The 21,241-nt window shown below is 53.5% G+C and overlaps 1 protein-coding gene across 1 annotated transcript in view; it reads right to left on the minus strand.

Moving 5' to 3' along the window:
- TNS1 (tensin 1) overlaps positions 1 to 21,241 on the minus strand; it is a 181,236-nt gene that overhangs the window by 106,950 nt on the left and 53,045 nt on the right. Inside the window, 3 exon segments of the mRNA XM_017891571.1 lie at positions 1,672 to 1,722; positions 2,558 to 2,599; positions 15,478 to 15,519. The gene's annotated coding sequence lies outside the window, so the exon portion shown is untranslated.

Consider the following 21,241-nt stretch of genomic DNA (forward strand, 5'->3'; position numbering starts at 1 on the left):
GAGCCTCAGTCACAAATAAACGGCCACCTCTTTCTTTCCTAGGACCAAGGTCATGCATACTCTTGCAATCAAAAGTTCTTTGTGATGTCTAACTTCACTCTCTCTTGCTGTAACTCTAGTTGACAGGATCCATCTGGCCCAGGCTGGGAATGTGGGGACAGCAGCTCTAGGATTTGGCCCCTGACTGTGCCCAGACCATTGGCTAGAAGGCTTGGTTCACACACCATCACCCTGTCCCCTTGCCAAAGGTTAGGAGTTCGGGATAACACCAGACCCCAGCAGCAGTCCCAGGAAGGGATGGAGTGGCGTTCACCGAATCATTCAGCAATGCCAAGCCTCTGTTTCCTCATCTATAAAGTGGACTCATAGGCTCTGCCATACAGGGGTGTCAGGAGGATCTCCAAACAGCCAACACAGCTCCCAGCCCTTAGTCAAAATAACAGTAATAAGAATGGCTCACAGTTATTGAGCACGTATGATATATTTTGAGTACATTAAGCTTGTACATCCTTGGTAGTAGGTACACACAAAAAATTAGGTTCCCCCTGCACCCCAGCCCCAGAAACATCACAATCAGGGACAAGGGCCCCTCCCCAGTACGAGTACCCCATGCCCAGAGGAACTCACACATACCTTGAGCACAGCCTTCCCCACTAATTTAAGAGGCATGCTCCCTGCTCCACCTGGAGAGGTCCCATGCGGCCCTTGGGATGCTGCCGCTTTGTGGGGCTGGACATGCAGGACTGCCCCAGGGCAATGTGGCGGTGGCAGTGGGCTCACCACAGGAGTCAGGCTGCCTCTAGGAGCTGCCCCTCCTGCTCCCGCAGCACTCCCTCCAGGGCCCTCCCCACCGTGGGTCAGGCAGCTGTCAGATGATAGGGCCTCGTGCCATCAACATCTACCCCTGTGCCAACCACCAAAACCACTCCCTGTTCCTCTGCAGCCCAGGGCGGGTGAAGATGGAGGGGCCAGCACAGGAGACACTGTCAGAGAGGGGCAGGGAAGAAAGGAGAAAGCCCCACTGTGCTGGGAGTCTGCCCCTGGGTTGTGGAGACAAGCCCAACCCCAAACGAGGCTCAAAGCACGTCCTGGAAGAGCCCCTGAGCCCTTCTGCGGGATCCTTCCATTTCAGGCATCCGCCCCTTCCCCTCTCCCCAAAATGGGAGGCAGGAGGAGCCCAGGGTGACCGGCGGACCCATCTACCAGCCTCCTCCTGAAGCAACAGCATCTAAGCCACACAGTGGTGCTTGCTATTTTCTAAGACTCTTGTCTCCAGGGAAGCAGGCCCTACCACTTCCCCAAGGACTAAGACGGCCCCAAGAGTCAGGGCTCCTTCTCTGCCTCAGCCCTCCGTTTCCCTTGCTGTGGTTTTGCGCATTTCCCCTTGTTCCCCATGGCCAGGCTGCCGTAGCATGCCCTCTCTCCTCCCGCCCGGCCTGAGCACTGAGGCCTGGCGCAGTCGCGGATGAATGAGCTCTGGATCCCGCTTACATGGAGGTGGCAGCCAAGACTAAGGCCCAGCCTGTAAGGAAACGGGCCTGCCCACAATCCCAGCCTCTCCTTCTACAGAGAGGTAAGGGAAGCCCACAAAACAGGCATTATCCACCTCCCACCCCATTCCCCCTGGCCACCAGGGCCCAGCCCCATCCTTCTTCTCCCCTCCACACTCACGTTGTCCTCGAGGCTTTTCCGTGTGTTTCCACCCCGGGAGGCTCCTTCTCCCTGCAGACAGAGAAAAGGCAGTCAGAGAGGGGAGGCAAGAACAATAATCAAAACGCACCCAGGTCTTCCACCTGCTGGGTTTGTCAGGAGTGGCAGATGAGGAGGTTGGCAGAGGGGCCTGGAAATAACTTTGGTGTTTGTTTCACATTTCTTTGCTCCTATCAAGGCCTCCTCAGAGCTAACCAAACCCTCGTTTACAACTCACAACCACTTCTGTGGGAGATACTGTTATTCTCATTTTGCAGATAAGAAAACTGAGGCACAGACAGGCTCATGCTTTGGCCACAGTCACATAATTAGAACCTTGGCGGAGTCAAGATTTGAACTGAAGTCCTTCATCTCCAAGCCCATGATTTCCTACTGGTCATCACCAGGAGATCTCTCTCAGCAGTTAACCTCAGTTTCCCCACTGCGGAACCCACCTCCTTTCCTCCCTTCAATCTTCCACATAGCCTGGAGGAAACTGTCCGTCTCTCAGCTAGGTCAGAAAGACCTGTTTGGAAAGATCTGCCTGGCTTTCTCACATTCTGCATATTTCATAAGGAAGCCCACATTTAACTACCGGCTGCTCCCTCTCGGCTCCCACCCCGCCTCTCCCTCTCTGCCTGCCCAGTTGCCTAGCAGCCCATTTCCGAACACACAGGGATAGTCAGATGCCCTTCTCCCAGCGTCAGCAGCCACCCCACTACTTCCCCGCAAGTTCCCCAAATCTATTCTGGAAGCATTTCCCCAACCACATCTGTCCACTCTCCCCCAAATCTACTCTCCACTTCTGGCCTTCTCACTCCTGCTCAGGCTGTTCCGGCTCCCCCCACCACCATCTGCCATCACTCACCGTATCCACTACATTCTTTGGTGTGTTCTCAGTGGTGATGGGCTGTAGACAGAAGGAGAAACAGCATGAGCCCTCAGGGCAGACATCCCAGGGATGGGCTCTCTCTCCATGGCTGGTGGCCCTGATGGGCAGAATGCCCCCTGAGACAGGGATGATGAGGCCAACCCAAGACTCAGGCATAATCTGGTTGGCCCCAAGCACAGGGGGAAGAGTTTGGCATGTGGAAAACCATCCTAATAGTGCTAGAACCATCCAGTTCTACAAACCTTCACCAAAGACCCATGCTCGGTGCCCGGCGTCAGGTCTCTGGTTCATACAGTTGCTGACCCCTCAAATTGGAGGGGTCAATGACCTACAGCATCTCATTTATTCCCAAGAATCCAGGGAGGTGAGTACCATTGCTACCTTTTAGCCCCACTCTACAGATAAGAAACTTAAATGACTGAGCCAACATCATCAACTCTAACAGAGACAGCAGGATTTGAACCCCATCTTGGGGCTCCAAGTGATATCCCAACAGCCTGAAATAGTGCAGCCAGCCAGTCTCATTACTTCAGTGGGCTTTCGGGCCGCCCACCATTGGGCCTCACACACCTCCATTTCCAAGCACAAAGGCTCTGCTCCATCAGCCCCGGCCCCTAAATCCTTCTTGCTTGTTCCCACATCCAGGTCTTTACTCGTGGAATGCCTTCCCCTCTTTTCCTACAAGGAGGGCTCTCTTCCTCCAGTTAGCCCTCCCTGGCCACCGCAGCAAGTGGGATCTCTTTCCCACCTCTGAATTCCAATCACCTCCCTGTCTGGTCCTCAGTGTATGAATAATCTCATCGTGGGAATACATGACTTGTTTCCCCAACTACTGTTTTATTTGTGATTCTTATTCCACCTTCATCCAAAATAGATTCAAAGCAACATTTGGACCAATTCATTTGGAAACTCCCTCCTACCAGGGTGGATGTATGCATAGTGGGCCATCAACAATCACCCGCTGGCTGATCCCATTCCTTACCCTGGCACCCTCCTTTCTTCACTCAGAGCAACGGAAGGGCTTCCTACTAAAGATGGTCTGATTTCTCCCCATAGCAAGAAGAGAAGCTTCTTATGCCAGGTTCACCTCCTGACCAGAATCTAGGGCTCCGTTTCCAACTCAGTAAAGTGGTTATGGGGCCCTCAAATTGGGCAGAAAGGCCTGAGCACAACTGCAAAGGTTCTGAAGCACAGCTTGGTGAGGACGAGTGTGACCCAGGTTTGAGACCGTGCATCTCGGCACAAGAGGCACCTGCTACAACCCCATCCCTGAGAGCTGAGGGATGAGCTGCTCATGTCCAAAGGCAGGGGAATGGACAGAATGCCCCTCTAAAAGGTTCTCGCATCAGAGAGGAGGAGTGGGCCCAGATGGGCATGGAGGAACAGACTGGGCTGAGCGGAGGTAACAGTGCTCTCTCTGGAAATGGCCCAGACTCGTCTACCCCTACTGCCTGGAAGACAGGTGGCTGAAGTCAAAACTCCTTTCCAGGGGATGAAACTTCCTGAGCAGTTCAGGGCCAAGGCAGCCAGGGATGGTAAAGGGACAATGGGGTCCAGGCACAGGGGTTGGGGGGACCGGGGCAAACCCCTCCCACATATCTCCTCCACTCTCCTCCCCGCTGGTAGGTACACCCCCCTCTCTCCACCTGGAATCTGAGGATGGCTCTGGAGGAGGAGTAAAGATGCCACGTTCTGCTCTCTCTCAGCTCAGCCCTAATCCTAACCCACTAATCCCCTGGCCCACTCAGGGTAAGCTAGAGCTCTCGGAGCTGCCTGCTTATTATGACCAGGTGCTCCCCTCAGCCGCCAACAGCCCAGCCCCACCCACCCCTCTACCAGGGACCCCATCCCGACTAGAGCAGTGTCAGCCACCCCAGGCCCTCTCCACCCCCCAGCCTTTCCCTTCTTTTGCAGGGGCTCTGTCCTTCCCACGTGGAGACCTGAGGGCGGGCAAAACAGCCCCGCTGCCTCATCTCAGAGCTGCTCTGGTCTCCTGTGGGAAGGAAGGGAACTCCCGGAAGGCAGACCACAGCGGAACTGAGACACAAACCCAAAGCCCTCACTCCTGACCTGTCCGCTACCCAGCCTGCTAGAATGGACAGACATGGAAAGGGGTGGACAAGCTAAAGATGATACACCTGCCCCAGGTCCTTTCAGGGCCCAGAAAAGCCTCTTCCTTCTCTGGTTAAAGCCTCCTAATAGGCCTCGATCCTCAACAGAGCATGAGCCCAGGGGTCTCAAACTTGAACGAGCATAGCGCCACCTAGAGGGCTGTTGATACGCAGGTGCCTGGGCCACCCCACATATACACAGTTAGACCTAGGGTGGGACCCAAGGACGTGCATTTCTACCGGGTTTCCAGGCAACACAGGTCCCAGATGCTTCTCCGAGAACAACCAGCCCGAGCTAACAGCTCCCTTGCCTCTAGGCAGGACAACTCCAACTTGGAATCAGCTTGGGATCAGGTGGCAGGATTTGGACCTACTGCTCCCTAAAAGACCTTGGCAGCAGACTGCCGGGGTCCACATGCTAATTCTCTCAGCTGCTACCTAACTATGCAACCTTAAGCAGGTCACCTTGTCCTTCCTGCTCCTCGACAGGCCCGCACAGGGTTATTTTTTGGGGATCAAATGCAATAAAGCACATAAAGCACTTAGAAGTGTGCAAGACACTAGGAAGCTCTCAATACTTGTCAGCTATCACTATTATTTATCATCTCTACCCTTGGGGCAGCACCTCATATCCCTGAGGCCCAGGCCCTCTCCAGCCCACCCTGCCTCACTGTGACCCTCCTGCCCCACCCCTCCTGGGTCTGGCATGGTGCAGACAAGGGAGCTGAAGTCAATATTAGAAACCATAGGCCTCAGCAGTGCAAGAGAAACTTTCTTCTCCTGCCAGTGATCATCTGAGCACCATCCCCTTTGCCCCCACCCCTTCCCCATGCCAGCTGGAGGCCGGCCACATGGCGACGCTTGCCAGAGATCAGATGCCTTCAGCTTACTGGTTGAGATGCTTTCTGAGGAGCTAAAAATTTCCAAACCTCCACTCCCCACACCATCTAAACACCCGACTTGTCCTGCAGTGTTTGCAAACACAGCCAGCATGCATGCTGCCCGCCCCTCCTTTGCCCTCCAACCCAACTCTCCCAGGATTCAAGTCCTATTTCTCTGTTTCTCAACCACTGCCAGCCTTGGGGCTACTGGGAAGGAAAAAGGCATGGGACTGGTAACAGGAGGGCAGGATCCCCTGAGGCTGCCACTGTTCCAGGCCCTGCAGGGAGACCAGGGCCAGTGGGAAGCCCTACCATTGACACTGCCTAGTGAGTCCAGCTGGCACTCCCGGGACCCTCTGGAACTGAAGCCCCTGACCTTCATCTTCACTCCATTCCTGGCCAGGATGTTTCTACAGCTACCACACACACACACACACACACACACACACGCACACACACACACCATCCTTGCATGCCACTCCTAGGGACATGGGCTCTGAGAGGGACTTAAGACATCATCTCCTCCATCCCCTGTTCCACACATGGGGAAATTGAAGTCCAGGGAGGTCTGATCTGTCCAGTCTTTCATGGTGAGGTTCATGGCGTGGCTGGAGCTGGTTCCCAGGTTTGTAAAGCCCACTTCCAGGCTCATCTCATTGCCCTCACCCTTGACCCCAGCCATCCTGCTGGCAGGGTTAGCTGGTACCTCCCTGCGGGCTCTTCTTCTCCTTCCTCCTCAAGTCAGCTGCAGAGGGATGAAGTGGGTGGAGCCCAAACACAGACAGACCCCTAGGTCTGACCCCACCCACTGCCCAGTCCCAGGACAAAGCCTGGAGCTTAAGGTCCCCAGGCTTTCCAAAGTGAGAGCAGCTGACTCACTGTCCCACCAAGGGTCTTCCAGAGTCTCCCTTACCTCCAGGAGGGACAACTCAGAATCCAGTTTAGGAGCAGGTGACAGGTTGCTACCTGGAAAGCAAGCCCTGCTCTTAGCAGGCCCCTCTGCTCTAGAGTCCCAAAGCCAGCAGTTAGAGCACAGCAAGGTGGGGACTAGGGCGAAGCCCTTGGGGCACAACATTTAAGAAGGCATCCCTCTCACTCTCAGGTCCTGAGAGTGCACTTGCATAATCCTGAGAGTGATGATTCCTCAGATCTTACACCAAAGAGGCCTCACTTGCCTGGCCCTCGTCCTAGCCCTGGCCCTGAGATGCCTTTTCATAAACTTAGTGGAAGAACTACAACTATTCATTCAGGGCTGGCAATGCCAGGAACATGGTACTGGGCTCTTTGCTTTCCTGATCACCAGTCCTCAAAACCACCCTGGGAGGTGAGCATTATCACAGGGTATAGTTTAGGAAACTGAGGGCCTGGGAGATGCAGTGACTTGCCCAGTTTCCACAGCCAGTCAGTAGGAGAGCTGCTGTTTGAACCTTGCTCCTCACCTCCCCATCATGCTATCTCCCCTCTCCCAGGCAATGATCTCCAGGCAGTTCCTCTGATAACTGCCTCCCTGTGGGGAACAAGCTGTCTGAGAAATGAAGGCTACTTGTAGCAGGTCTTCTGTCCAGGTCCTCAGTAGGAAGACACTTCTCAACCACACTTCCACAGAAAGAATAGGAACCGGGCTGCAGTAGGAAAGACTGAGATCAGACAACAGAGAAAACTTCCTGAATTCGAGGGGTCGGGAACCACAGGGTGGATAAGGGAAGCTCCATATCCTTTCCTCAATTTTTTTTCCGAAAAAAGACACACATGCCCTCTCCACACATGCCTTTACCCTCCCCCACTGCATGGGCCTGAGGAGGGGCCAGGAGGGGCCTTTCTGCTGGAAGGTTGGGGGGTGGCTGCCATGACTGCCTGGAGGCTCACACAGGAGGACACGTCAGTGGCCTGCAAGGAGAGTGGGCTGGGAAAAATGTATCTGTGCTGCTGCTTTGGAGGAAGGAAACAACAGGATGGGGGAGGTTCCCAAGCCTGAGCCCAGGGATGAGGGGAAGGGGACTGGGGAGGGGGGTGTGCAGAATGCGGGCTCAGCCTCCGGAGGAACATTCCGTCCAGAAATTCCTTACACCCTGCCCCTTTCCACCCTCCAACTCTCCCAACTCTGGCCCCCTGGGAGGCCTGGAATCTGGGCGGTCTGGGGGCCAAAAAGACCACCCGGTGACATCACATCTACTGCCATGGCAATGAACCGTGAGGTCACCGGCACACTGCCTATCAAGAGGGGAAGGAACTGGGAGCCGGCAGGGAGGGCTAGCGAGGGCTAGAATGGCCTCAGACCCAGGACCCAGAGAAAGTTATTCCAGGCTCACTTGTTTCAAAAATAGAAGCATAAGCATATGCAGGGAGGGGGCTAAAAACAGAAGGGAAGGGCAGGGAAACAGCCTTTATGGGGCCCTTGGAGCATGGCAGCCTCTGAGATGGCACGTTAGAGGCGTGGCCCCATTTAATCATCCCCACATACAGACCTATGAGAGCCCTTTATCAACAGCATAATTACAAAACCAAGGCAGTGGCAGAAGGCAGCAGAGGGAGAGAGTGCTTTCTCCATGCCCCGTGCCTCCCAAGGCATCACCTCCCTTCACTACAAGCAAGGGCTCTAGAAGGAGCACTTTGAACACCTTTCTGCAAATGAGGAGACAGAGTTTCCAGGGAGAGTGGCTGCTCAGTGTGAGATCAGGTCTGCACCTCTGAGTCTGAGACCTCTGAGGTCTGCACCTCCCAGAGCCCTGTGCTCTCCCCTCCCTCAGTCTTGAGAAAGTGGGAGCCAATGGGTGAGGGCTGGAGAAAGAGTGCTGAGCAGACAGGGCTGGCAGAGGACGCTGGCAGTGGAGCCTGCGACCCTGAAGTATATCTGCTCAGTTGCTCCAGGGGCCACATCCTCTCCCAGCAGGCCCAGGCCACCAGAGGAAAAAGAATAGGCTCCATGTGATTAAGGGGAAAGTTATGTCTGATTTCTCCACAGGGGAAGGATCTGGCCAGATCACGCCTGTCCTCAACTCCTTCTCCTAATTCACCTCGAGGGGCCCAACACCCAAATCCTGGCTAAGGCTGTGCAACGGTGGACACCCCCACTGCAGCCGGCTTGCACAGATTGGAATATTTTGTGCTCTTTCTTGCCATGTCCTTCACTGGTTATGGCTTTCCTCCCCGACTTGACCAGGCACTGGAAGCCTGTGCCCTTCCTCCACACCCCTCCAGCCACCCTTGCCTATAGCCTTGGAGCCACACTGAGCATCTATACCAGCCCTGCCCTCCCCAACAGTCCCTCCCTGCCAAGCCACCCTGAAACTGGCAGCAAACTCCCAGTTCTAACACTCTGCTTTGGGTCACTTCCCCACTCAGGGACTCAGGATAGCCCTTAATGCTTAGCACGTCAAGTTCAAGTTCCCCAGTGTGGTTTGTGGACTCCTCCAATGTCTGGTCCCTTCTCCCTCCAGCCACTCCACTGCTTACTCTCTCTTCTCCAGCGTGCAGCTTCTGGTCACAGCTGCTCAGGTCCACCAGGCCTATCACGCTCGTCCCTGCCCCCATTCCTGCACCCACACTGCTCCCACCACCAGCCCCAGGCAGGGCCACCAAGGGTTGTTTGGGCCCTGGTGATACAAGATTGCCCAGTTCTCTCTTCCCCCTAGCAAGACAGACTTGCCCAAAACATTTACACTAGATTGCCTGGCCCTCTTTCAGACTCAGCAATTGGTATCAAGGTCCTACGCCCTCTCTGCTTCAGCCCTGCTACCTTCCAAAACGCCCTCCCTCCTTCCCTCCTTTCTTCTATTTGTTCCAGACTTAAACTAGGCTTGAACAGAAGGCAGGTTTCCCCAACCACCACAGCATGAGCAAATCAAGCAAATCACTTCCTCCCCTCAACACCAAGGCTACCACCTCTCGTCAAAACCCCAGAGTCAGACACTATTTCCATAGTGTAGTTCTCTCTCTCCCACTGAATAGAGGGTTCCCCAAGGTCAGGGCCCTTCACCCTACTTGGACTTTTCAGAGTAGGGGTTACAGGAGAGGTGTTCAGCACATTCAGGGATGCCTTGGCCTCTGTGTATCTTGTCACTTCATAACTCAGTCAAATGGCAGGACCTCAGTGAGCCTGAGGACTTCTACCCAGGCAGCTCCCTGAGGAGGGGATCTTCCATCGGCATGGTGCCTTAGACCTGACAGGCATCAGTGAGAATGTTTTGTGTTTTTTGTTTGTTTCGTTTTTGTTTTTGTTTTGAGATGGAGTCTTGCGCTGTTGCCAGAATGGAGTGCAGTGGCGCCATCTCAGCTCACTGCAACCTCTGCCTCAGCCTCCCGAGTAGCTAGGACTACAGGTGCGAGCCACCACGCCCAGCTAATTTTTGTAGTTTTAGTAGAGATGAGGTTTCACCATGTTGGTCAGGATGGTCTCGAAATCTTGAACTCATAATCCACCCGCCTCAGCATCCCAAAGTGCTGGGATTATAGGCATGAGCCACCATGCCCGGCCTACATGCTGTTCTTTAAGAAGCACTTTGAACTCCTTTTGGCAAATGAGGAGACTGAGTTTCCTCCTCTTTCTGACGACCTTAACCTACCAAGTTCTACTTTGCAGAACAATGGAAAATGAATCCATTTGCCTTTCAACATATTCCCACCGCCATTGTGCACCCATTCCATGTCTTGTCTCTCTAGGCTAAGCAGCCCTCGGGGTTGCTCAAGTTGGGGTTTTCAACCTCCCTCCCCAGCTCAGCATCCTCTTGGGAATGCAATGCTCAGAGTTTGCCCCTCCCCTTTGAAAATCAGCCATTTTTTCAGGATTTTCCAAGGATGGCCACCCGTGGCCTGCCCAGTGCCTTGGGATGAAATGCATCAGGTCAGAGTTCGGGCTGACTGAAGTGACTGTACATCACCCTTGATGGAGCAAGCCCGCACACTGAAGCTGAGTGCGCCACTCTCTTTCTCTGCTTTTAATTAACATCACACCCTTCTCTGCTTCCGTGAGGCAGCACAGTGCCTTCTAACCTTAGATCTGACACTGGGAGACCCTCAGAAAGTCACTTAAGAAGATCAGGGCCTGTTTCCTTATCTGCGAAAGAACTGGATGGGACTAGACGGCGTCTGAAGTCCTCTCCACCTTGTGGCTCCAGGTCTACTCCATGCCCATCTGTCTTCAAGAAGCACTGACAACTATGGCAGAAAGGAACCCTGAAGCCCCAGCACATAGAACAGTGCCTAGCACTAAGGGGTCTTAAGCCCAGGGGGTAGGTGCTCAAGAGATATGTATTGGTAAGATGGCTGGATGGTTGCGTGGGTGGACAGACCCTCCCCCAAATCCCAAGCCTACCGGCAGAGAAGCTAGCTGTTTAGAAAGAGGGGCCCAGGAGAAGTCCATCACCCAGCAACATCGCATACTTACATCAGGAGCAAGCACCAAGGGGAGCCTGGGGAGAAATGCAGACCAAGAATCCACTCCTGACCCAGCCCTGCCACTGCGAGCTATGTGACCGTGAACAAAGCACCCAGTTTCCTCCATGCACAGTTTGTTCCTGTCTTCCCAGGATGGGCTCGGGCCTGCCAGGCTTCCACACAAGTCACTGTGGGGTCCCAATGGTCCCACGTCATGGAAAGGGCTTTGAAAACGGCAAGGGCTATGCAAGTGACAGTGATATCAGTCATTATTCGTGCTTAGGAGGGTGAACTCCGGTGCCAGACCACCGTGTCAGAATCCCAGCTCCCTCTTTTAATAGCTCTGTGGCCTTCAGCTTCAGTTCTTCATCTGTGACATTGGGATCATCACAGCACCTCCCTCATTGCACTGTCATCAGGATTAAATTAGTCTGTTTTTGTAAAGTGTTTAGAACAAAGCTCGGCAGATATGAAGCTCCAGTAAAGGGTTAATCTCTCACTGTTGCTATTATTACTATTATGAGTGAAACCAGCCTCCTCGGACTCCCATGGTGTCCCTCTGCAATCCAAGCATGATTTCCTACTGGGCAATTCCTATTCCCCATTCACCTCCTCCCCTCCAGACCCCCCACCCCAACCTACAGACCTCCAAGTCATTCTACAGGGACATTCCAAGCCCCTGTGCTGGGCCTGCCTGGGCGAGGAGAAGCAATGTGCACACCATTCCACCCCCAGTCCAGCTCTCCTGCCCACAGAAGAGCTAACATCCGCCGACCTTGGTGGCCAACCCATTTGGCGATCACCCTTGAAAAATTCCTTTGACTCTTATTTTTCAGAAGTTGAGAAAAGCTGCTTCAGCTCTTTCCAAGGATCAGGAGTGTCTGTGGCAAACAAGCCCCCTCGCCTCTCCATCCTGCCCCACCAGTGCCCCACAGGAGGGTGGTGACCCCAGGTCCCTTCTACCCAAGGCCTTGGGCAACATCTGTTGAGTAAGTTGAAAACATGGTTGAAGATTAAGCCACTTTGCCCTGGCTGGCCTGGGCGCAGGCTGGGAAATGTGTTTGGCTGGCAGGGCCTGAAGCTGGGCAGAAATTCTATGTCTGGGAGGAGGGGTCCTAATCCCAGGGGTTGGAATTTAAGCAAGATCAGTGAGAAGGCCAGACGGAGAGCTGGAGCTGAACTGAGACATGAAGAAAACACAGCACACAGAAGGACAGACACACCATGAGGGACAGGGAATGGGCAGGGAGGCTGGAGAGCAGCCTACTGAGGCTGAAGGGCAGGCAACAAATGGAAAAGGAAGGAAAAATACAAACCCGCCCTTTCCTCCCTCTTGTGAACCTGTTCAAAGCACTTGCCTCGCCCGCCCGTGAGGAAACAGGTGCTGAGTGCTTTTGGGAAAGCCAAACTTTCTCCCGGTTTCCCCTGGGCCACTTTCCCACTCCCCAGGGACAGTAGCAGAGCTTCCAGTTGAGGGCAGCTGCCACCCTCCCCCATAGCCCCCCACCTTTAGGACTCAACAGCCCCACCCATTTGCCAGCTAGGGAACAGGAGCCATAGCAGTCCTGTTAATTGAGTACCCAATCTGCCACACATCGGGCTGAATGCCTTCCTTCCAGCCATTCAAGAAACATATATGGAGCGCCTACCGTGTGCAAGGCAGTGAGGACATAACACTGAACAAAATAGATAAAACTCCCTTGTCGTAATGGAGTTTACATGCTGGCGTGGGCAGAGCCCCTTAAACAAGACAAATAAGTAAAATGTATCGTGTATCGGGAGCAATGCATGCTGAGGGGCAGTGGAAGCATGGAAGGGAGACTAGGTGCTGGGGAAAGGGAAATGCTGACCCTTGAATAAAGATTTGAGGTTCAGCCAGGCGCAGTAGCTCACGCCTGTAATCCCAGCACTCTGAGAGGCTGAGGCGGGAGGATCATATGAGGTCAGGAGTTTGAGAACAGCCTGGCCAACCTAATGAAACCTCATCTCTACTAAAAATGCAAAAATTAGCAGAGCATGGTGCTGTGCGCCTCTAGTACCAGCTACTCAGGAGGCTGAGGCAGGAGAAATTGCTTGAATTTGGGAAGTGGAGGTTGCAGTGAGCCAAGATCGCGCCACTGCACTCCAGCCCGGGCGACAGAGTGAGACTGTGTCTCAAAAAAAAAAAAAAAAAAAAAAAAACTTGAGACTGGGGGAAAAGCCTTATGGGTATCTGCAGGAAGAGCATTCCAGGCAGGGGGAAATAGCAAGTGCAAAGGCCTGGAGGCATCATGTATGTTCAAGGACCAGCAGGAAGGCCAGATGGCTGAAACAGAGTGAGTGAGGTGCTGAGAAGGAGGCGAGGTGAGAAAGGAAAATGACAAGACACAGGTGAATGAGAAGGAGCTGAGGCAAGAGGAAACCTGTCATGTAGGGCTGCTTAGGCCAATGGAAGTTCCTGAGCTTTTGCTCCAGTGAGGTGGGCCAGCACTGAAGGGCTTTGAAAACAGGTGAATTAAATGGATTAATGTGCTTACTTTGGTCTTTCGGCAACCTTACAACATAGATACCGTCACTAACTCCCATTATGAAGAAGAGAAACAGAGGTCCAGGGAGGTTAGCAATGTCAGGGTCATACACCAAGGAGCAGGGGAGCTGGGATGCAGAAAGAGGTGGTCTAACTCCCTCGCTCTTTACTGCTGGGGAGGTGGGTTGTGACTCAGGCAGGGGAACCTCTGGGAGCACAGTCTGGTGTCACAGCCATTTCACCACCAGGCAATTGATCCAGCCTCCTCGAAGGGCAGAGCCCCTGCACAGGTGGTGCACATCACAGAGACACGCAGCCTTGCTCAGGCATGAGTCTCTTCTGGATTCTAACTGCAGTCCCTCCAGCTGGAATGCCAACCTATTCCCTTTTGTCCCAACCTCTGACCGCTCTTCATGTAAACAAAGCTCATGAGACTCCCAGCAACCAAACATCTAGCTTCTGCCTGGTTGTCCCTAAACCCTGGACCCCCAGCCTCATAAAGCAGCCAAGGACATTCTGCTCTTGGCCACAAGGTGGGAATTCAGCTGGAGTAAGGAGAAATGTACACTCACCCCTCCCCGCCCGCCCTCCTCGGACTCCCATGGTGTCCCTCTGCAATCCGAGCGCAATTTCTTGCTGGCAGTTCCAAGCCCGACTGTAGTCCACCCCCAGCCCCTGCTGTTGCCAGATGACCCTCCACTGGGCTCCGTGTGAATAACACTCCACATCTGCAGCAGCAGGGCTGGGCAGCACTGAGGCCCAGGAGAGCCTGGCCCTAGTGAGACCAGGGAAGGAGGGACCACTGCAAAGAAGGTAAACAGCCCCAGCAGGGCCTGAGCCAGAACGTGCAGAGCAGTGACACTCAGAGTCCCAAGCACTTCTGCGCACTTCATTTCACTCCATCACCACCCTGAATAGGGAGAGAGGGAGGGAAAGGGTACACTCATCAACATGGAAGGGGCCCTTGGAGCATCTTGACAGAAAGGAAAATTGAGGTCCAGAAAGAAACAGGATGGGACCAGCCCCTTGTCTAACAGCAAGTGGATATTAATGAAAGGAAGGAGACTCTGCGGCCTGACTGAGCGCCCGGTGTCTGGGCTGAGCAAGTCATCACAGAGGTGTGTGAGGTACCTACAACTGCCTGAGCCCCAGGACAGCCTCGCCCCGCCCCAGGCTCCTGCCAACATCAGTACCGCCACAGGCACCTCCGCAGCCTGATCCAATTGTGCCTGCAAGGTGCCCTTCCGGGACACACCTACACACCTGCACACAGGCACACACGTGCATGCGGGCAGCCCCCTTCCTTCCCCAGCAGCCCCCAGAGCCTTGTCTGTCTCCAGGGCCACGGTGGGGAGGAAGAAGACCTCTGAAGGGTGAGAAGGTGGTGAGAGGCAGGACGGAAGACTGCCCAGTGTGCCAAATCAGCCCAGCTGGCATCAGGGTGGAGCAGGACCCTCTCTACAGCTCACAACTCACAGGGATCCTGCCCCAGTCCAGGCTATGGTACAAGCCTGATTTGGGGGTGAGGGGAAGAGAAGTGGGGTAAATGGAAAGGGAGCAGAAAAGCAAAATCAAGCCAAGGGGCTTAGAGGCAGGACAGAGGTCGCCTGTGGGGTGAAACTGCCCAGGTGAATGGACTCAGGGTTATCCCCCACCTCCAGCCCCAGGGTGCCTGACCTGGCACCAGGCAGGCAGAAGGAGATGCCGTGGCAGCCCCTGGTCCTCTGAGCCCCGGGACAACAGGCACCTGGCCAGGCCTGGAGACACACAAGATGCCCTTTTATGGGTTTTTCTAAGGACGCAAGTCTCAAGGTTGGAAATAGCAGGCACTGCATCTCATCAGAAGGGACCTCATGACTCATTTCCTCCCAGGCCTGCTTCGGCCCAGGGAGGTCGACCCTCCTCCTCCACCTAATTGCCCGACACCCCAGTTACCAACATATTTGGGTCTAAAGAAAGCTGCAGCTGGGAGCTGCGGAGGGAGGGGAGGCGGGGCTTGCAGGGCAAGGAAAGGCCGTCACTCACCACCAGCTCATGGTTGGATGGAGGAACACAGGGGGCAGCCACCTATGGAAGGAACAGAGAAAGGGCAGGTGAGCATCTCTTGTCTCCAGAGACAGCCAGCACCTCCTGAGGTCACCACATGCCTCCCCCGCCCCATTCCCTCACACAGGCTGACACCTTCCGGGTTGAGAGTTCTTCAGCAGACTATGGAGCAACACAGAAAAAATACTCCAGCAATAACACCTGGGAAAGGGAGCAGGGGCCGCAGAAGGCAAAAATGAAATGAGCATAACAATTAAAATTCTGTGACAAATATGCAGAAGCTGGGAGACTGGAGGTCACTGCACTGGCATTTCAATAACAGAGGCTTCAGGTAATAAGAAGAAGGATTTTTTTTTTTTTTTTTTTTTTTTTTTTTTTTTTTTGCTCTATGTCCTGAAATTTCTATAATGTGGTAAAATTCATTTTGCATTTTTAAAAACTGTGATTAGGACCATCATCAGAAAAGGGAGAGTCACCTCCCTGGTTCTCCCCATTGCTAAGGGATCTCACCCAAAGTTCAGAGCTGCAGAAGCCTCCTACCAGCTCTGGCAGTTTCCCAGAGCATGCAGGGAGTGGGTTGGTAAAGTGACCCACCAGCCCTTCCGAAGAAAGCCATGAGCGGCTAATACATGTGGAAGGCTTGGAGAGGCAGAAGCACCCTCTGTGAGTGAGCTATGATCTTCACGAGTTTCATGATCCTCATCTTCCTCTCTGATCCAGAGACGGAGATGGCAACTTGATGGCAACTTGAACCTCCAGACAGAGGGAAGAAGAGAGAGGGGGAGAGTAGACGGGAGGAAGGCAGCCAGGAAGAGGAGAGTAGAGGGGAGGGACGGAGAGGGAGGAGGAGAGTAGAGGGGAGGGAGGGAAGGCTCCATTGCTCCCTTCCCTGAGATAACATTTTCCTGGCCAGGCCTGGCAGCCGAGCCATTACCCTGACAATTAGCAGGGGCATTATCAGAGACTGAATGTGCTCCTTTTTTCTAGCCAGGACACGTTTTTCTTGGAGCTCAGTCCTCAACCTTGGCTCCAATTCCTGACCTGAACACCAGGCAAGGGGCCCACAGTGGGCACAAAGTGGGAGACTCTCCCTCGGGCATGAGGCTATCTGGGAACAAGCCATGGATGTCCAAAGAGTGGGTAGCTGCCTCCCCCAGACAGGGGGCAACCCCTCCCCACCCACCAGCCCGGTGGAGTGGTAGCAGCAAGAGCCCTCAGCCCAGCCCCAGCTGGTGCTGACTGGGCATTGGGCACCCTAGCTGAGCCCTCCCTCCAGCTGACCGCATGCTGTCATCCCACTAGCCCAGGGATTCCCCAGGCTTGACACACCAGCCCAGACAAGGACAGCACCTGTGGGCCAGTGTGCTCCAAGCTCTGGAAGGGGCAAAGGTGGCTGGGAGTTGGCATTCCTGGGTTCTTGACACAGTCAGGCTACAGACTCCCTGCCCAACTCATTCTCTAGCAAAGAGGCCCAAATGGAGTCCTAGCATTTATTCCCCTTTGCTCCACAGAATTCTAGAACTGGTGGGAGAATTACAGGGGACCAAACAGAACCGACAAAAATAATACCCAATACTATTGAGTGTGTACTAGATGACAGGCATGATTATAAATGCTTTACCTCTGTTAACACCTTTAATCCTTTCAACCACCCAGTAAGATGGGTTACTATTGTAATTCCCCCAGTTGCAGTGCACGGGGCATGGAGAGATTAAATTGCCCAAGGTCACACAGCTGATAAGTGGCCGAGATTTGAACCCAGGCAGTCTAAGTCCCAAGATGAGATGTGAAGGGAAGCTTATCACTCGTGGCCCCAATTTCGGGAGAATGAGGAGACACAGGGGGAACAGAACTGCCCCCAGAAGCCCAGCATCCTTAATCTACACCAGCACGGGGCTATGAGTGATTGTTTTAGAAGAGGTCTCTGAGGGACAGAACCCAGGGCTGGGGGAGAGGGTGCCAGGGTAACAGACTGGGAGGGAAGGGGAGTTCCCCAGAGCTGGCTGTGGCCTGCAGAGCTCTCTGCTTGCTCTGCCTACGAGACCAGGTCTCAGCTACAGGGGACACTGCTGTCCCTGCCAAGCACAGCACCAAACCCTGCTCTGGGGACTGGGAAGTTTCAAGGTCATGGGCCAGGGCCCCAGGGTGCCTTCCCCCAACCCACTCTGTCACCATGGGTCCCTCGGTCCTGGGGGAGAGAGTACAGTTCCCAGGACAGCACCCTTGCTGTGTTCTTTCTTCTGAGCTTGGGTTGAGCAGGGACCGCGAGCCAGGCCAAGCTGCCAGAGGACGGGCTGATGCCTGCCGCTGCCAGGGCCCCAGCCTCCACCAGTCCCCTCCCTCCCAGGAGGTGTGTTTCTGCTCTCCATTTAGAAGCTAGGGATTGGAAAAGGGAGGGAGGGGGTTATGGCTACATTTTGAACTAGGAGCAGAAGAGACAGGTGTTCTCTGAGACGAACAGGAAGGTCTCCCTCCCAGACCTACTCTCAGGCAGTGGACAGAAGGGGGCCCAGGTATCCTGACCGCAGGTCCCTTCCCTGGCCTCCAGAGGCAGAGGCACCCCCTAAGAACCTGGCCCTGCGGGGGAGCTGTCAAGCCCCAGCCCGAGGGCCTGATGCCTGGGTGCCCCCTCGTGGCCTGCCACCCCCCACGGCGTCTTCCATCCTCCACCCACAGTCATGCATTCCAGGCCCGCTCGCCGGCCAGCCCACTGACTTTGTTGTGTGTTTCAATGTTTCTTGTCTCTCTCTTTTTTTTTAAGCAGAGAAATGTTTCCTTAAAAGGCTCTCGCCTTCCCTCCGGCACCCTGGCCCCTGGCCACCCTCTCAGGAGTCCAGAATGTGCCAGGGAGAGCCAGGGCCCCTGCCACTCTGTGGCCCACGCCCTGTGGCCCCACAGTCCTGGAGTCCCCAGGGGGCCCAGGTAAGGAAGCCTCCCTCTGCAGAGCGGCAGACTCTGGGGGTGGCTATAGGGGGTTTTGGTGCCAGCCCTGCCATAGGCTCACCTCCCAGAGCTGTCAGTGCAGGATTCCAGGGCTCAGACCCAGAAAGTCAGCCTCAGGTAAGCCCCCTTCCCCCAGTGGACCTCAAGCAAACCATTTAGACATTTGGAAACGACAGGGTGTCCTGCTCAATCTTTTCACTCTGAATAACATAGCAATAAAAATCACAGCAGCAAATAAACTCCCATCACCCTTGCTCTGTGCCAGGCACTGTTCTCAGCAGTTTGCATTAATTAACTCATTTAATTCTCATAACAATGCTGAGCGTAATCACTATTATCCCCATTTTGTGGATGAGAAGACTGAGGCACATAGAGGCTAATGAGTCGGCCAACAGGAGGCACAATGCAAAGTCGGGGTCCGGGTCTGGAGACATGCTCTCGTCCTCTGTGCTAGAAACACACATGTCCACAGAGCCATCCACAGTCACAGGAACAATGCTCATGGAGTGAGTGCGCTATGTCTACACTCAGCCCTTTGCTCACACTAACCAAAGCTTAATTACTGTACCAAGCCCTTTGCTCTCATTGGATGCTATTACCCCCACTTCACAGATGAAGAAACTAAGGCACAGAAAGGTTAACAATTTGCCCAGCACTGCAGCAAAGCAGTCTGGCTCTGGAGGCTTCGAGGTGGAGCCCCGGGGGTGCAGCTGGAAGGTGAGCATGGTAGCCTCCCAGACCAGGGCTGATGCCTGGCACTCGTCAGCCCCCACACCCACCAGTATTTTCTCAACTTCAGAGGTCCCTGAGCACAATGGCAACAACAGGGCACACCCGCGGAGACACCTCCAGGACACGAGGGCCTAAAAGCGCTAGAGAGCAGCCAGCCCAGGCAGGGAGCTCCCTGCATGACCCAGGCTCTGCTGTCCCCTCCCTCTTCGTTCTATGCTCGGCCCCCTTATCCGGGACCCGAAGCCACGCACAGGGATGGATTCCTCTCAATCCCTCCAACACCTAGTTCTGTTCTTCCTCGGAGCCTGTGCGTACGCAGTTCCCTCTGCCTGGAACGCTCTTCCTCCAGCTGTCTGCATAGCTGTGTCCTTCCTGTCCTTCTAGCTTTGGCTTAAATGTCACCACCCCAGAGACCCTCCCTAATTCCCTTATGTTTCTCTCTCTCTCTCTCTCTCTCACACACACACACCCACACAATATTCTCTCTCCCACACTCATATCTCTTCCTTCACAGACCTTATTACAATTTGTAATTATAGGTGTGTGTGCTTCCTTGTCTATAATCTGTTTCCCCCTCTAGAACACAAGTGTCACGAGGGCAGGAAGCACATCTTATCCACCAAACTAGTCCAGCACAGAGCCAGCACATAGTAGGTACACACTAAATGTCTGTTGAAGGAATGAAAGTGATTCAAGGCCTGAAGAAGGGAGGCACCTGGGGTCACTTGTGGTAACAATCACTGCTATTTGTTAAGTACGTACTATGCGCCAGGCACTGGGGCTAATTTTGTCATACACCTGATCTCTCTGAGACCCTCCAAGCCCACAGAGTCAGCAATATTGCTCCCATTTCACATGTGGAGAAACAGAAGCTCCACAAGGTCACGATGTTTGCTCAGGTTATCAGCTGGGAAGGAGTTTAGATCATAATCCCACTACATCTGCATTTGTGAAAGGTAAAATTTCTTGAGATCTTGGCCCTTTGGGTGTCTGGTGCAGTGGTTATGCAGTGGTAACCCATTGAGGTTTTTGATCAGTCTCATCACAAGACTTAGGTTGTCCATCATGGTATTTCAGGTGATGGCAGTTATACAGCTGGGGGTACACAATGACCAACCACAGCAATATGTGCTTATACATTTCCCTTTTGCTTATTTATTTATGAATATAGTTCATCTGCTCATAACTGTTATATCAATGTGACTATCATTAAACACCTGAGTGTTTATGCTTGCAAAAATATAAGTGTTATTATTGCCTATTTTATTGTGTAAAATGGCCTATGAAATGTTCTGTCGTGTTTTTACATGTTTCTCAAACAAACCCCTTTTAAAATGTAAATAAACATCATTTAAAGAATTTTTGTTATTTTTTCCAAAATTATATTTTTGGGATTTTAACATTTGGGATTATGACATTCAGGATTGTGTCTTTTGGAACTATGCTCGGCTCCCACGGGAGGAGGTCATCTGCAGGTGGAATCTTGGTCTGTGGACTCCAGGCACTGCGCTTTGCAGATCAAGAGAAAACCCAGGCATCTGCCTAGCACTGCCCCTCTCACCTCCCAACCCTGCAAGTGGCAGGACCAGGGCTCCAACTGGGTGACACTCCTGTCCCCAGGCCCTCAAGAAAAAGCCAACGTCTCAGCCTTAGTTATGTAAAATCCCAAACTCCTAAGCTTGCCCAGCCCTCCAAAGGGGCCCTCCACACACACTCACACTCACCTGGCCCCTGGGACTGAAGAGGACAGCCTTGCCCCCAGCTTCAACAAGACCCACGTGCATCTGGGAATTCAGCATTTCATATAAGACTGAGTGGAAAAGGGGTCCGCCCCACCATCTCCTGCTAGTCCCTTTTTCTTTACTGTGGTGAAATGCACATAACATAACCTTTACTATTTTAACTATTTCTAAATATATTCGGTGGCATTAAGAACATTCACGGTAATGTACAACCATTACCATTATCCATTTCTAGAATCTTTTCATCATCCCAAACATCCTTACACTCATTAGCCCTCATTTCCCCTTCCCCAAACCCCTGGTAACCTCTAATCTACTCTCTTTCT

This window comes from Rhinopithecus bieti, unplaced genomic scaffold (assembly GCF_001698545.2).
Source record: "Rhinopithecus bieti isolate Rb0 unplaced genomic scaffold, ASM169854v2 scaffold_21117, whole genome shotgun sequence".
NCBI lineage: Eukaryota > Metazoa > Chordata > Mammalia > Primates > Cercopithecidae > Rhinopithecus > Rhinopithecus bieti.